We start from the raw sequence: 12,631 nt of genomic DNA, 5'->3' as shown, positions 1-12,631 counted from the left end.
TTTCTCCTTTGGAGTTTTAAGTGTTGATGAGTCATGAGTAATTTGTAATTTTATGCTTTACCCTTCAGTCACTGCTTTATCCATTTGCTGGTCTTCCCTCCTCACATTATGCATTTGCTAATGCTTCCTGCCGCCTTCTCACTGGGAAACAACACTGTGAACACTGTTGACAACACCTTCGCAGGGGGGCTGTTATTGATGGAGTCGGTGGCAGCTCTTCATCATGAAGTGTTTAATCGTCTTGTTCAACCCAGTCAGAAAAGAACTTACATTCCTCTCCTTAAAATTGGCAAATTATTCATCTTGAAGTTTCTTTTGTAAAAATGTTTTCAATAAAGAAAAGTTCCATGCTTCATGCATAGGTAGAAAAATACATACAATTTGGCTCAATGAGGTCCATCGATTTGGGGGCCCTGCCTCTCCTGTGATGATATCTAATTTCTTCCTGGAAATGCACTAATAATTCCTTTGAAAAAGTGGCCCATTGGCTATGTGGAATGTTTACTGCTTTGTTTATGAAAAACTGCTTTCTTATGTCTGATTTGAATTTTTGTTACCTTTTATCGAAAGCCTCTGGCACAATTATCTATCAATTTCTATCAAGGATTTTCTTGGTAGAATTGTTGTCTCACAGGGTCTCTTTTCCTGGAGCTCCTGTGGTTTTTCCAGGGTTTCCCCATTTGGACAGCATTGCAGCTGTCACTGTTCTTCCTTGTGAAAAAGTTGCCTTAATTACATACTGGAGAGTAGTGAGAGCTTATCCTAGCAGATCAACTATCAGATAGATGGCATACCAGAAACTACCATTATTTCTCTCTTAAGATTAATTTTCCCTCTCCCTGTCCTATAGTTTTAGTTTGATGCTGGGCTGCCCAGAATGAAGTCCCCCTTTCCTAGCCTCCCTTGCAGTTAGAGGGTGATGCGGTGACTTAGAGTAAGGGCTTATGCTATAAATAATTGCATGGACACTAAGAAGTCCTCCTTGAAACACACCTTATCCACAACCTTGGCCTCTTCCTCATTGCTTCTCCATTGATTAGCCTGGAATGCGTGTAGAAGGGAAAGGTCAGCAACTCAGTTTTAAAAGCTGGCAAGCCAGGAACTATCCTTGACAGAGAATAAGTCATCGGGATGGTGGGGGGTTGAGCTGGGAGTTGGGGACTCTTAATGACTTTGTGCGGTCTCCACAAAATCCATAGGTGCCTATTTTTCTGTTCTGTTTATATGAGCAAGCAAATAATTGATACTATGTTCTTGCTGCTTTTATTGTGTTTTATCCCATATGCAGCTGAAATTAATCCTAGATGGTAGATCTTTTTTTCCCCCCCCTTGGATCAACAAAACAGAAACAAGACCAGATATCTTGTCTAATGCCGTGTCCAACACTTCACACCTCCCTGTAACATCTGCAACAAGGGGTCTTCAAGTCCTGTTTGAACATCTTATGTTATATGGATATTCCATCTCCCTGGGTGACCTACTGAGTTTGAACATTTTCCTTTAGGATAAAATGCAACTCAGGTAACCCATCTGATGCAAAGCAAATACTGAAGAATCTGGGGCAGCTGTGATATCTTCTTTAAAAACCCAAGCTAAGGAGTTCCCATCGTGGCTCAGTGGTTAATGAATCCGACTAGGAACCATGAGGTTTCGGGTTCAATCCCTGGCCTTGCTCAGTGGGTTAAGGATCCGGCGTTGCTGTGAGCTATGGTGCAGGCCAAAGACGCAGCTCAGATCCTGTGTTACTGTGGCTCTGGCATAGACTGGCAGCTACAGCTCTGATTCGACCCCTAGCCTGGGAACCTCTATATGCTGCAGGAGCAGCCCTACGAAAGGGAAGGAAAAAAAAAAAAAAACAAGCTAAAACTTATGAGTAACTTAAGTCTTACAGTTTCCTCTACTGTGGATACATTACCATTGTCAACATCCCCCTTTACAGTAGCTGATGGCTACACCTGAAGACCAATTTCCAGACCCAGTCTGATGGGAACCAAGGAGGAAGGGTATTTGCCTGTTCTCTCATTGTCACACTGCCTTCTTATTGGATTATGAAACTCCTCTGACTTCCTGAAGCAGGAGATCATGATAAAAATAAATGAATGGCCATTCACCTCTGGGTCTTCTTGTCAACAAGTGCCCTGTTTTGCAGATGGCCCTAGCATGAGGGGGTGGGGGCTGTGCATTACGGAAGCCTAAATATCAGTTAAGTTACTTGGATGCTGTTCCCATCTCATCCTCTACCTGTCCTTCAGAGTTAGTTTGCTGATGGAGTTCCCAAACCTGTCTCGTTGGTGTAAGTGTGCATTGGATTATATTTTGCTTTCTGGAAGAACTTGTTTTGTACAACTCACAATTAACTTCTTTCTTATGATAGTAGCAGACCTGGGCAAAGTGCATGTATGTCAAAATTACAGTTTCCTTTGGGAACACCCATGCTGAATGGTCTTGCTAAATTAGTCACAGGTCAGGGATAATCATAAAGTATTAGATGTAGGTAATCAGATTAGGAGAGAGGTCATCTCATCCAACACTCATATTTGGCAGACAGAAAAATAGGGCCCAAGAGATGAAGGTGGTCAATGTCACTTACTTTGTTGAAAAAGATCCAAGCTAGAGTAGAGAATCCTTCATAGTGGGTTCTTTCTCCTGTTATATAACCTCTTGTTTTGTCCACGGTGCCTCTTACTGGAGTTCAGAGGGTAACACTGGGCTACCCAGTGATTTCTGCTATCTAACCCTGCAGACAACCCAAGTATCAATTTTTTTTCCTGAAAAATCTATTTTATGTTTTGAGACTGACTTTACTAAATTTATTTGAAATTAAAAAAGAATACTTTCATTGAAAAATGACTTGTTTGACAAAATAAAAATTTGGGTGAAACCCCTTATAAAAGAAATATAAACAAACAAACAAAATTTCTACAGGTGCATGAAATGCTAAAAGAAAATCTGGTGTCTCCAACCACTAAAAGTCATCAGAAGATGTTTGGTGACTATCAAAAAGGAGGAAAATGCATCTGTACAACTTTTTTGGCCCCAAAGAGAGTTTGGAGTTTAGCTATTGTCTTTGAAGGGACACACAAGGACAGTCTGCAGACTGGATGGGGTGTTTACTGTGTATACCACTAGCAGGGGGCTGGCAGAACTAGCATGGTCATTCCACCTATGTCTTGTCTAATTGACCTCTATTTGTTTCCTAATAGATGATCCTACTGATAAAAAGTGGTCAGCTCTAGGTACCACTCAGACAGTGGATGATAGAATAACACCTTTCCCTTCATAATCTCAGTAAGTCAATGTTCTTCAGGAGAACAAGTGGTTATGCTAAGTTGTCTCCATGCTTTGATTAACAGAACCATGGTTTTTACATAGTACCTGTGCAGTGTTGTTTTAACAAACCCTCTAGGTGGTTTATTGGTGTGTGTGATAAGCTGGAGTTGGCACATTGCCAGCTTAAACTGGCTTTATCTCCCTTATGCTTGTCTCCACAAACCGTCTCTGAAGACCCTTCCTTAAGAACTGGATGAAATCTAAGGGAGGTTTATTCAGTGCATCATTCACTTTCAGATAATAAAACACTCAAATCCTATCTAATATCAATCCTTTCTCTCCCAGTTTAAAGTTTTACTCTTCTATCATCCAGATCTGATTTAATATAGAAAAACCCACAATGAAAAGTGGTCTTAGATCAGAGTTGCTTCTGTGGTGCAGCAGGTTAAAGATCTAGTGATGTCTCTGAGGCAGCACAAATTTAATCCCTGGCCTGGCACAGTGGGTTAAGAATGCAGCAATTCAATTCTTGACCCTTAAACACCCATATACTGTGGTGTGACCAGAAAAAAAAAAGAGTGGTCTTAGATTTTTTTTTCTTTCCCACTTTACCTCCTCCTCTTCCACTCATTAACTATTCTTGGTCGGGAAGATAGAGAAATAGGAAAGACAGTTTGAAGAAATGTCCTTATGTTTCTGGTGGCATGTAAATCTTGGAGAACATGTGGGGGGCTATCACCACTGGACTACTTTCCACACAGGATGGCTTTGTGCATTGCTCACCTAGCCCCTCCCTGCACTTGCTGGGGCTTCCAAGTGAAATTGGCCAACAAAAGAGCTGCCTCAACCAACTGGCACCTTCACATGTTCCCAACCTCCACTCCTGTAGCTGATGGATTTCCACCCCCAGCTTCTGCCCCCTAAGATTTCCTTATTTCTGGTGGGAACCCCTTTCCTGTGGGCCCTTTTCACAACAGCTCCAGCTCACAAGGTTGTCTTCCTGGCTCAGGGAGAATTCCTGTCCTTTCCTGGATGGTCAGCTCATGCTCAGTGCCCGTCCTTAACTTTGTCACAGGTTACTCTGGTCGGTGCAGCCTGATTGCATTTAAACCATCATCATGTGACTCAATGACCCACATCTGTGTTGCTCAAATTTGAACCAACGTTTAACCATCTGAATGGATCTTTTAAGCATCCTCTTCATTGGCTTATGGTGAAGGGTTCCAATCTGGATTTATTTCCTATTGCTGCTGTAACAAAGTATTCTTACTTAGCAACTAAACACAAAAGGAGTACATTCTCTTGCAGTTCTAGAAATCAGAAGGCCCTACTGTCATCAGGGCTATGTGACATCTGCTGGAGGCTCTAGGGGAGAATCTGTTTCCTTGTCTTTTCCAGCTTCCAGGGGTTATCTGCCTTCCTTGAACCAAGGCCCCTTCATCTTCAAAGCCAACTGTGTGACTTCAAGTTTCCCTTCCCCTCCCTCCCCTATGCTTCCTTTCTCTTTTTTTCCTTCCTTCTCTGCCTCTGCCTCTCTCTGACATTGCTGACATCTCATCTTCTTCACTGATCCTCCTGCCTCCTTCTTTTCCCCAAAAGGACCCTTGTGAGTACATTGGATCCATCAGAAAATCCAGATTACTCCTTCCATGTCCGGATCCTTAAATTATTTACACCTGCAAGTACCTTTTACCCTGTAAGGTGAGGAGTGGCAGTCTCTGGGAAGCAGGACAGGGACATCTTTGGGGGACATTATTCTGCCTGCCACAGCACCCCTCCGCTGTTGGGCAGAAAAAAGCTCAGTGACAATTCCATCTAAACTGGTTCTGAATAGCAGCCCTCCCACATTGCAGTCCTGTTATCTTCTGTACCTTCAAGAGTGGGGAGGCCAGAAGTCATAAAAATTTTAGCATGTGTCACATAGGAGTTCTGACAGCTGTTGATTGTTGACTGAATTGAGATCATGATGAGTGTGGCACAGAAAAAAAATGTTAAAAGAAATTCTGATTCTCAGTGTTGGCTGACCCCAGCTTATTCAGACATGAGATGTGAGACCACTAGGCATTACTTATTTAAAAGGTTGAAGAAACTGGGATGTTTACCCTAGGGTTTTCGTGCAATTCCAGTCTATCTCTAAGAGAATTTTGAGAAGCCAAAGGAAGCATTTATGTGTATTAGGAGGTTGTTGGTGTGTTACATGCTTCCCAGCACGTCCCACTAGAAAGGATAAATAATGAGTGCTCCTTCCTTAAGGCAAATGAGATACGTGGAGCCCATAAATGTCTCCTCTGTAGGCTCATGCTCATCAGGTGCTGGGTGAATGCCTGTCTGGTTAGCTTCCCTATGCCTGGAGTGAGAAGGAGTTGCTAATCCATTGAGATTGTGCAGTCTTTTGGTAAAGAGTATAGAATTATTTTGAAAAGAATAAATGTGAAATCTCATCCAAGAGAGAAGCCTTGAGAATTGGCCACCAGATTCCCAGACATGGAGCTATGAGCTTTCAGCTAGAAGAGGACAAATTTGTAGCTTCAAAGGAGCTGCCAGCAAGCCATTTCCAGTGAAGGAGAATGGAGGGGGGTCCCCCTAAAGAATCAACAAAAATACCCCATTAGGAAAAGTCAAATATATATGACCACCAGCTCCAGAGAATGCAGGCTAGCTCACCACAGTGCCTGCTGTGACTTCTGAGGGGCGGTGGCCACAGGGACCACACTGGGGAGAGTCCTGGAGAAGGATAAGCCAGCTCAGCTCCCACATGATCAATCTACGTAGCCCAGAGCTTACAAAAGGGAAAAGTTGAGAATTTGCTTTAAAGGTTTTTTTTTTTTAATTATTTATTATTATTTTTTTCCCACTGTACAGCAAGGGGGTCAGGTTATCCTTACATGTATACATTACAATTACATTTTTCCCCCCACCCTTTCTTCTGTTGCAACATGAGTATCTAGACAAAGTTCTCAATGCTATTCAGCAGGATCTCCTTGTACATCTATTCTAAGTTGTGTCTGATAAGCCCAAGCTCCCGATCCCTCCCACTCCCTCCACCTCCCATCAGGCAGCCACAAGTCTCATCTCCAAGTCCATGATTTTCTTTTCTGAAGAGATGTTCATTTGTGCTGGATATTAGATTCCAGTTATGAGTGATATCATATGGTATTTGTCTTTGTCTTTCTGGCTCATTTCACTCAGGATGAGGTTCTCTAGCTCCATCCATGTTGCTGCAAATGGCATTATGTCATGCTTTTTTATGGCTGAGTAGTATTCCATTGTGTATATAGACCACCTCTTCCAAATCCAATCATCTGTCGATGGACACTTGGGTTGTTTCCATGTCTTGGCTATTGTGAATAGTGCTGCAATGAACATGCGGGTGCACGTGTCTCTTTTAAGTACAGTTTTGTCCGGATAGATGCCCAAGAGTGGGATTGGGGGTCATATGATAGTTCTATGGATAGATTTCTAAGGTATCTCCAAACTGTTCTCCATAGTGGCTGTACCAGTTTACATTCCCACCAACAGCGCAGGAGGGTTCCCTTTTCTCCACAGCCCCTCCAGCACTTGTTATTTGTGGGTTTATTAATGATGGCCATTGTGACTGGTGTGAGGTGATATCTCATGGTAGTTTTGATTTGCATTTCTCTTATAATCAACGATGTTGAGCATTTTTTCATGTGTTTGTTGGCCATCTGTATATCTTCTTTGGAGGAATGTCTATTCAGGTCTTTTGCCCATTTTTCCATTGATTGACTGGCTTTTTTGCTGCTGGGTTGTATAAGTTGCTTATATATTCCAGAGATTAAGCCCTTGTCAGTTGCATCATTTGAAACTGTTTTCTCCCATTCTGAAAGTTGTCTTTTTGTTTTCTTTTGGGTTTCCTTTGCTGTGCAAAAGCTTTTCAGTTTGATGAGGTCCCATGGGTTTATTTTTGCTCTGATTTCTGTTGCTTTGGGAGACTGACCTGAGAAAATATTCATGATGTTGATGTCAGAGAGTGTTTTGCCTATGTTTTCTTCTAGGAGTTTGATGGTGTCCTGTCGTATATTTAAGTCTTTCAGCCATTTTGAGTTTATTTTTGTGCATGGTGTGAGGGTGTGTTCTAGTTTCATTGCTTTGCATGCAGCTGTCCAGGTTTCCCAGCAATGCTTGCTGAATAGACTTTCTTTTTCCCATTTGATGTTCTTGCCTCCCTTGTCAAAGATTAATTGACCATAGGTGTCAGGGTTTATTTCCGGATTCTCTATTCTGTTCCATTGGTCTGTCTGTCTGTTTTGATACCAGGACCACACTGTTTTGATGACTGTGGCTTTGTAGTATTTCTTGAAGTCTGGGAGAGTTATGCCTCCTGCTTGGTTTTTGTTTCTCAGGATTGCTTTGGCGATTCTGGGTCTTTTGTGGTTCCATAGAAATGTTTGGATTGTTTGTTCTAGTTCTGTGAAAAATGTCCTGGGTCATTTGATAGGGATTGCATTGCATCTGTAGATTGCTTTGGGTAGTATGGCCATTTTTACAGTATTGATTTTCCCAATCCAGGAACATGGAATATCTTTCCATTTCTTTCCATCTTCTTTGATTTCTTTGATGAAAGTTTTATAGTTGTTGGCATATAGGTCCTTTACCTCCTTGGTCAGGTGTATTCCGAGGTATTTGATTTTGTGAGGTGCAATTTTAAAAGGTATCGTATTTTCGTATTCCTTTTCTAATATTTCATTGCTGGTATACAGAAATGCAACTGACTTCTGAATGTTAATCTTATATCCTGCTACTGTGCTGAATTTATGAATCAGTTCAGGAAGTTTTGGGGTTGAGTCCTTAGGGTTTTCTATGTATAGTATCATGTCATCTGCATACAGTGACAGTTTTCTCTCTTCTCTTCCTATATGGATGCCTTTTATTTCTTTTCTTTGTCTAATTGCTGTGGCTAGGACTTCCAAAACGATGTTGAAGAGCAGTGGTGAGAGTGGGCATCCCTGTCTTCTTCCAGATTTGAGTCAGAAGGCTTTCAGTTTTTCCCCATTGAGTATTATATTTGCTGTGGGTTTATCATAAATGGCTTTGATTATATTCAGGAATGTTCCCTCTATACCCATTTTGGTGAGGGTCTTGATCATGAATGGATGTTGGACTTTGTCAAATGCTTTTTCTGCGTCTATTGAGATGATCATATGGTTTTTGATTTTTTTTTTGTTAATGTGGTGTATGATGCTGATTGGTTTGCGTATGTTGAACCATCCTTGTGAACCTGGGATGAATCCAACCTGGCCATGGTGTATAATTTTTTTGGTATGTTGTTGGATTCGGTTGGCTAAGATTTTGTTGAGAATTTTTGCATCTATATTCATCAAAGATATTTGGCGATAGTTTTCTTTTTTGGTGGTATCTCTGTCTGGTTGCTTTAAAGTTTTAATTACCATAGTTTGGACTATCATAGACAGGAGGTATCTATTATTTTATTATACATTTTTAATTGTATAATAAAAATTGTTAAATAATAAATGTATTATTTTATTTTAAAAAGAGAGTCTTTTGTAAATGCAACTAATCAGAGAAAAGTTTTCTTCATGTGTGTGGATTTTGTTTATTTTTGTGGTGGTTGTTGTTTTTTGTTCTGTTCTGTTTTTTAACTAGAAATATTAGGAGACTTGGCCTAAATTTACCCAGAGACAGGGGAACTTCATAATGATGGGTCTACATTCATATATAAGTACACATAAAAACATTTTGCCTTTAAAGGTAAAGCACATTCCACCAAGTATTGAAGACTCGTTTCAGCTTCAAATTCCTATAATTGTAATATTTTTCTTCTCTCCTCTTTTATAGATTTCAGTTTTCTTCATTGAGAATTTTGAATAAGGTAGGCTGTCTTTATCATAAGATCTGGTGTAAAAAGTATGTTTTGCAAAACGCCACAAGTTTAAACATGGCATGTTTTATAATGTACATTTTTTTGGTCTTATTGTTTTTTTTTTTTGTCTTTTGTAGGGCTGCACTCGCAGCATATGGAGGTTCCCAGGCTAGGGGTCTAATTGGAACTGTAGCTGCTGGCCTACACCGCAGCCATAGCAACACAGGATCCAAGCTGCGTCTGCAATGTACACCACAGCTCAGGGTAATGCCAGATCCTTAACCCACTGAGCAAGGCTGGGGATCAAACCCGGAACCTCGCGGTTCCTAGTCGGATTCATTAACCACTGAGGCACTACGGGAACTCCTATTAATGTACTTTTAAGTACAATTTAAAGTTGAATCATTTTTCCTGAAAAGTTCAAATTTGAAAATGCATAGGATTTGTAAAAGTGCTATGCATCATAATGGATCTTAGTAAACATAACACCCATGCTTAGGGAATGCAAATAACAACTGCAGCAGTGAAAATATTATCAAGGAATCAAACAAAATAATAGCTAGACAGCTACAGAATTCTAAAACAATTCCTTGTCTCTTTGTAGTCCTGTGTTTTTCAGAATTCAGGACTTTGAAGATGAAGAAAAAAACTCTGAAAATCAGGTTAAAGAAATTAGAGTCAGCAAAGTGATAGAATTATATTGCCAATATAAACACAAATGTTGAGATTCTAGCTAACCTATAATTTGCTCATATCCAGACTATGATTCATCTTACTTGTTATTGGTAGTGTTTCCATTATTTTTGTAGTCTCCATAAATGCACAACAGAAACTTAACCTTTCGACCAAGGTAAATCAAGCATCAAACTCAGTGAAGAGAGGATCACAAAAGAAAATCACTGCCCTCTGAAACTATAACCCTTGATCTTTGTCTGCAGCACAAAGAAAAAAAAAGGAGGCTGATTGAAAACAGTAAAACCACCTTAGGGATTGCTATGCATTTATCTACCATGTTCTTGATGATTTCTGACACAATAAAATCTGATGAATAATGGAAGATGGGTTCTGGAAAAACCATGGAATGAATATTGCAACTTTCCTTTAATGAGTTTCTCAGCAACTCGTACTTTCAAACCTGCTTATATCATGGTTATTTGTTTTAACTTTGAGCAAACTTGAATTTAGGAAACTGAGAATGAAGCACTTTTCTTTCCATTTTTTTCCCAATTATTTATTTGTATTCATATTTTCTTTTTAACTTCTCTTCTGTAGTATAATATATACAGTAAAGAACATTATGTTCCCATTTTTAATATAGAGCTCAGTAAATATGTACATTATACTTTTATATTACCCCACCCATACTATAGCAATGTATAATCGTGCTATACAACATGTAATGTATAATATATAAAAATATCTATATAACATGTAATAATACATATAACATTAATTAATAAGCTTATGGTTATTTTAAAATAAATGCATATTTAACACTTTTCTGTTTAATTTTGTGAATATGTATATGTATTTATCTTAAAATAATCATAAACCCATTACATCTTAATGCAGAAGACATTTTTGTTATTGTTGTGGTAAGAACAGCCAAGAGATCTGTCCTCTTAGTTTTAGGTGTACAACACCAAAAGCACAGGCACAAAAGCACAAACAAGTGGGACTACGTCAAAACAAAAAACTGCTGCATGATGAAGAAAATCATCAACAGGGTGAAAAGGCAACGTATGTGATGGGAGAACATATTTTCAAACTCTATATCTGTTAGAAGGTCAAAATCCAAAAATAAGGAACTCCTACAACTCGATAGCAAAAACAAAACAAAACAAAACCCCCAAATTAACCTCATTAAAAAATGGATGGGGGACTTGAATATACATTTCTCCTAAGATGACATACAAATGACCAGCAGGTATAAGAAAGTGATCTCAGTTTCTCTAACCATCAGGAAAACGCAAATCAAATCCACAGTGAAATACCACTTTACACCTATTAGGTTGGCTACATTCAAAAATAAACAACAAGAGTTAATGGGGACGTGGAAAATCAGAACACTCGTACACTATTGGTAGGAATGAAAAATGGAAAAAACACTATAGAAAATGTAATGGAGGCCCTCAAAAAATTAAAAGTGGGACTACGAGGAGTTCCCGTTGTAGCCCAGTGGTTAATGAATCCCAATAGCATCCATAAGGATGCAGTTTTGATCCCTGGCCTCACTCAGTGGGTTAAGGATCTGGCATTGCCATGAGCTGTGGTGTAGGTCACAGACACAGCTCAGATCTTGCATCACTATGGCTGCAGCATAGGCCAGCAGCTACAGCTCCAATTTGACTCCTAGCTTGGGAACCTTTGGAACCCTGGGAACCTCCATATGCTGTGGGTTCCGCCCTAAAATGACAAAAGACAAAAAAATAAAAATTAAAAGTAGGACTACAAAATGATCCAGTAGTACCTCTTTTCTTTTGGGGAATACATCCAAAAGAACTGAAATCAGAATCTGTTTAAATATCAATACGTGTAATATACTTAAACAGAAGATCTTTGGAAGTTTCAATTTAGACTTGTGCAAAGCCTTCTGGAGACCAAAGTTTTGAGAGCTGGTGATGTATGCTGTAGCCTAGTGATTTTACTCCTAACTACATGCCTAAAAGAAAAGTGTCATGTACCCAAAAGTCAGGTATGGGAAAGATGCAAGCAGGTATATTGTTTCCTAATAGCCTCAAACTAAAAATAACTCAAGTGTCCACTGACAGGACTATAGATAAATAAATTGTGGTATACTTATAAGTTAAACACTGTCAATCAATAAAAAAACTTGACTGATATATGAATGAACAATGTTAGATGTCATAGAAAATACTTTGAGCAAGAGGATCAAGACCAATAACAAATGAACCCTGATTGATTCCATTCATAGGAAGTCTGAGAACAGACAAAAATGGTGATGCAAGTTGAAACAGCCCTCGACTCAGAAGCAGGGAAGTGGGTATGGGCTGGGTGGGACATGGTAGAAATCTCTGGAGGCAAGAATTTGCCATGACCACTAATGAAAGTTTGTTTAGCCTGCCTTGAAAAATTGAATCCACCATCTTTAAAAGGAAGAGACAATAAAGGTAAGGCAATAGCAATGAATGTCTGAATAATATACAAGAAGACCAATAAACAAAGATTGGTAGACACGCATAAGGAATTGAGGACTAATGGGTAGCACTACAAAATCATATTTAAAGAAATGATGTGGTTTGAGGCTGAAGAAACATTGCTTCTGAAGAGACATGCTATGGTTTCCTGTTTTCATGCTGTACACATGGCTTACCTTGGCTGGACCACCTTTTCTACTGAAATAGAAAACTCTGTCCTGTATGGATTTAGGAGACAAGAAATGCTCTTAAACGTTGTTAAAGCCTCCGTCACGTTGCTTTAATTTATGGCCATTTGGCTGTGTGCTAGACTAAGCCCTTGCATGGAAGGTCTACATTTGGTGATAGTTATATCCAATGG

This window comes from Phacochoerus africanus, chromosome 3, assembly GCF_016906955.1.
Source record: "Phacochoerus africanus isolate WHEZ1 chromosome 3, ROS_Pafr_v1, whole genome shotgun sequence".
Classification (NCBI taxonomy): domain Eukaryota; kingdom Metazoa; phylum Chordata; class Mammalia; order Artiodactyla; family Suidae; genus Phacochoerus; species Phacochoerus africanus.
The sequence above is the reverse complement of the archived record's forward strand: the minus strand, read 5'-3'. Positions refer to the sequence as shown.